At 49.1% G+C, this 4,601-nt stretch overlaps 1 non-coding gene across 1 annotated transcript; it reads left to right on the forward strand.

Annotated features, from left to right (window-relative positions):
* The first annotated feature begins 4,104 nt into the window (after positions 1 to 4,104).
* Positions 4,105 to 4,244, forward strand: LOC115064717. The gene has a single exon (XR_003844549.1). It is a non-coding gene; the product is annotated as a small nucleolar RNA SNORA48 (small nucleolar RNA).
* Positions 4,245 to 4,601: the final 357 nt, after the last annotated feature.

The raw sequence follows: 4,601 nt of genomic DNA on the forward strand, positions 1-4,601 counted from the left end.
GTCAGGGCACGGGGCCTGGGCTTGTGGTTGGTGATAGGTTATTTCTCCACCGATGAAATAAACCAGTTCAAGCCAGATTAGGATATACTAAAGGTTTGTTGGGAAGCTGCTCTTGGGTGAGTTCACTTGCCTCAAGGATTGAGGCAAGGAGAGTCACTGTAGGGAGAGGTGTTGGGGGTGGGGGAGAGAAAGGGCAGAGGCTCCGAGGGAGAAGAGAAGGAGAAGAGGAGGGAGACCAGAATGTCTGGAATATATAGGGAGAGCCTCTGAGGGAAGAGCAGCTAAACTCTGGGCTGGAAATCTCAGTGTTGGGGGCAGTGTGTGCCAGGTAGGGACTGAGGGATGCTGGGAGAACCTGGAGGCCAGGTCTGCTTTGATATGTAAAATATGTACCTCAGTCCCTTGACCTGGGGTCCCAAACCAAACAATTGGAACTTTCTAAAGAGCGATCATGTAGAACATGGGAAGCAAAAGAGAATTCAGGCGCCTTGCTCAGTCACTATAATAACCCCCTCTGCCCTGAACCAATCCACTCCCAGGAGATCAGAATTAGTCTGTTCCGAGAGAGGGGTCCCCATGACCTAAGCTAGGTCCCACTTGTGAAAGGTCCTACCATCTGTCATTATGGTTGCATGGGGGCTGGGCTTCTAGCACCCAAACCACCTCCACAGTGAGTGCTTAGTTTGATTAAGTTTTACTGAAATAGGAATGGCCGTGCACCCATCTTCTTGGAAGAATGATGTGCTGGTTAGTGTCATCTGAGAGGAGGAACCTCAGTTGAGAAAATGCCACCATGAGATTGGTCCTCAGGCAAGTCTGTGGGGGCATTTTCTTGATGAATGATTGACATGGGAGGGCCCAGCTCACTGGGGGCGGTGCCATCCCTGGGCAGTATAAGAAAGACTGAGCAAGCTGCAGGAGCAAGCCAGTAAGCAGAACTCTTTTTTTTTTGAACTCTACATCAGTTCCTGTCTCAAGGTGCCTGCCTTGAGTTCCTGCCCTGACTTCTCTCAATAATAGACTATGGTGTGAGCTGAAAGAAGCCCCCCCCCCCCAAGGTTGCCATTTGTCTTAGGGTTTCCATTGCAGTAAAGAGACACCATGAGCAAAAAAAACTCATTTTTTTTTCCTTTTTTTCTTTTTATTAGATATTTTCTTTATTTACATTTCAAATGTTATCCCCTTTCCTAGTTTCCCCTCCGAACCCCCCCTATCCTCTTCCCCCTCCCCCTGCTCACTAGCCCACCCACTCCTGCTTCCTTGCCCTGGCATTCCCCTATACTGGGGGCATAGAATCTTCACAAGACCAAAGGCCTCTCCTCCCATTGATGACCGACGAGGCCATCCATTGCTACATACGCAGCTAGAGCCACGAATCCCACCATGTGTTTTCTTTGGTTGGTCGTTTAGTCTCTGGAGCTCTGGGGGGTACTGGTTAGTTCGTATTGCAGTCCCTCCTCTGGAACTGCAAACCCCTTCAGCTCCTTGGGTACTTTCTTTAGCTCCTTCATTGAGGACCCTGTGCTCTGTCCAATGGATGGCTGTGAGCATCCACTTCTGTATTTGTCAGGCACCAAAGCAACTCTTATAAGGACAACATTTAATTGGGACTGACTTACAGATTCAGAGATTCAGTGCTCTTAACCCCTGAACCATCTCTCCAGCCCTATTGCTATTTTCTTAGTGTGTGTGGGGAATTAAGAGAGGACAGAGGGGCCTGGTGGTATGTATGGTTCTGTGGAGGAGCAATGGCTCCTGTGACCTCCTTCACAGTACCTGGGTACCGCCAACGTTTGAAGCCGTGAATGTCCAGTGCTCCTGGACATCCTTGTTTGCTGTGTTCCCTCCAAACACATTCAGCCATAAGGCACAGCCATGAAGTCGGTGGGAAGCTGGAGATAATCAAGGTTTGGCTTTCCTAAGATGTTGATCATTCTTGGGAGTGAAAGGTTAGGCTGTGATTCAGAGGCCAGACATGAAACTGGCCCCAAGTGTGTGTGTGTGTGTGTGTGTGTGTGTGTGTGTGTGTGCGCGCGCGCGCGCGCGCCATTCCCACCAAACGACTAGGACAGGACTCCTGTGACTGAAGGCAGCCTGTCAGAGCTCCTCCCAGCCAGACTTCAGGACCAGATTGATACTGCCCTTCCCAGGGTGGCACTTGCATGCTATCATGTCACAAAGACAGTGATTCACCTTATGAGGACTGCTAGTGCTAGGCGGGTTATCTGTTTGTAAGATACACATCCTGTTTCTAAGGAAACAAACTGGCCCATCCTAGCTTCCCAGGACAGATAGGAGTGGCTGGAGAGGGAAGTGTTTTCTTCTCTATGAGGGTTAAAGATCCTTCCCCAGCCTTCGTGCCTGCAGCTCACTGCATTTATTGCAAAGGAAAGTTTCTGTGGAGCTAGTCACACGCCCCAGCACTCTCCCTTTATCTAGACAGACACAAGTCAGTAAGCCAGACAACTGTCAGGTAACCTGCTCGTTAAAATAAGGGCTGTCCTTATTTTTAGTTTGCCGGCTCTGATTCTTTTAGAAAACAGTTCACTTCATTCAGAAGTTAAACTGAGAAATTAGCCAGCGGCAGTTAAATATTAGCCGATTGTTACCGAGTCTGTACTCGGCTCCAGCACCGGAGAAACGCCAAGCCTTACACGAGCATACTCACAGTATGAGAACCAAGTGCTTCAAACATACACAGAAAAAATACTCAGATTCATCCTTGGCAATCCCTAACTCAATCGTGTTAGCACCATTTCCCATCTGGCTTTGCATATTTTGAAAGCCGCTTCTGTTTTTTTTGTTTTGTTTTGTTTTATTTTTGTTTTTGTTTTTCCTGTGCACCACCACTAGCAGATCTGGGTGCATTTGACCTTCCACACATATCCAGCTTCTGACGTCCTCTCTCTCTCGGGGTTTGCCTCCTCAGCTCCACCCCAGGCTGCTCAGCAGAACCCTGCCGACTCCAGGGTTCTCCATTGCCCTAGCTTCGCCTGCCGCCATGTGTAGCAGCAAGAAGAGTCACTAAAATGCAAATCAAGTGGTTCCTCCATCGGATCAGAACCTACAGTAATTTCTTCTCTCTCTTGGGTGGGATCAGAAATGTTCACTATCTCTTCCAGAATCTTCCATTCCCTTATCTGTGACTTTGTTCTCTTATCTCGTTTCCGGCCGCTCTTATCAGATAAGGTACCTATCTTGACAAACACAGCACTGGGCAGTGTAGTCATTTGTACTCAGCCTTGGGGAGGGGAGGTGGGGGGGGGTGGGGGGTGGGGGGNGGGACACAACCCGGACCTGGTTGACGCCTGACTGTCACACACCCTCTGAGTTTTGTAAGCTCCAAGTGTGTCAGAGTCAGGAAGGTTTTTTTTCCCTGGGCAAAAACCACCCGGTGCCTCCTTACATAGGGAATGGTTCTGATTTATGGCCTCAGGAACTTGAAGTGATTGCTAGCTTTAATGGTCAACGTTGTCCTCTAACGTCGGATCATCTGGGAAGAGAATCTCTACGAGGAATTGTTTGGAATGGGTTGGCCTGTGGAAATGTCTGGGGGGGATGGTCTTTGTCCTTTTAACTGACGTGGACAAATTCAGCCTGAAACTTTGTGGCACCATTCCTCCGGTTGGTGCCCAGGTCTGTGTAGGAGAGCGCTAGCTGAAAGTCAAAGGTGATGATAGCCTGTTCTCTCTGCTCTTGGCTGCTCTTGGATGGGATGTGACAAACCGCTTTGGACTCCCGCTGTCTCCGTTTCCCCTGCAGTAAACAAACCCGTTCTCCCCACAAGCAGCTTTCTCTTGGGTGTAAATCAGGACGCCTCCATATTGCTGTTCATGGTTGCTTTAGATCTCTCCCGAGGGTCGGAAAATGGTGTCTCGAAGTTCGGATTAAGTTCTGAACCATCGAAGCGGGGTGGGGGTGGAGTGGGGGTGGGGAGGCGTGCCCCTTGTGTTCTACTGCTCTTCTTGGCTCTCCTGGTTCTCCTCTTTCCTTTATGGAACAACTTATGGAACAACTGGAACTTCTCCCAAGGCAGTCATAAAGCTAAAAGTGGTATCATGGCGGTCCCCTGGCCGTGGAGAAATTCTGTGCACACCCCCACCCGCACCCTGGCAACGGGCAGAGACACCTCTTTGGTGTGGTGTTCTTGTATCAGTCAGGGGCTAGCAGATGGCAGTCCATTGTTCATCCTAGCTTGATGCCTTGTTTGGTGGCCAAAGGTGTTTTATGCCTAGGACTCATTTAAAAAAAAAAAAAAAGGAAGAAAGGAAGGAGAAGAAAATTGTGACCAGCCAGGTGGTGATGGCACATGCCTTAAGTCCCTTTAATCTTAGGAGGCAGAGGCAGGAAGACATCTGTGATCTGTTCTACAAGAGTGTGCAAGAGTGAATTTAGCTAAACCGCTTTTGTGCTCCCTCTGGGTCGCGGTCCTAGCCACCCACCAGAGCCCTCTGGATTTGCAAATGTAAGCATGTGCGTGTGCGCGCACACACACACTCGTCAGTTAATTTTTGACATACTGTGACTAGTTATATACATATGTGTATATAGACTCCCATGGCGTGTAGAACTTTTTGCTTCTGCATTTCTCTTGACCCGTC

The sequence above is a fragment of the Mus pahari genome, chromosome 9 (genome assembly GCF_900095145.1).
Source record: "Mus pahari chromosome 9, PAHARI_EIJ_v1.1, whole genome shotgun sequence".
Lineage (NCBI taxonomy): Eukaryota > Metazoa > Chordata > Mammalia > Rodentia > Muridae > Mus > Mus pahari.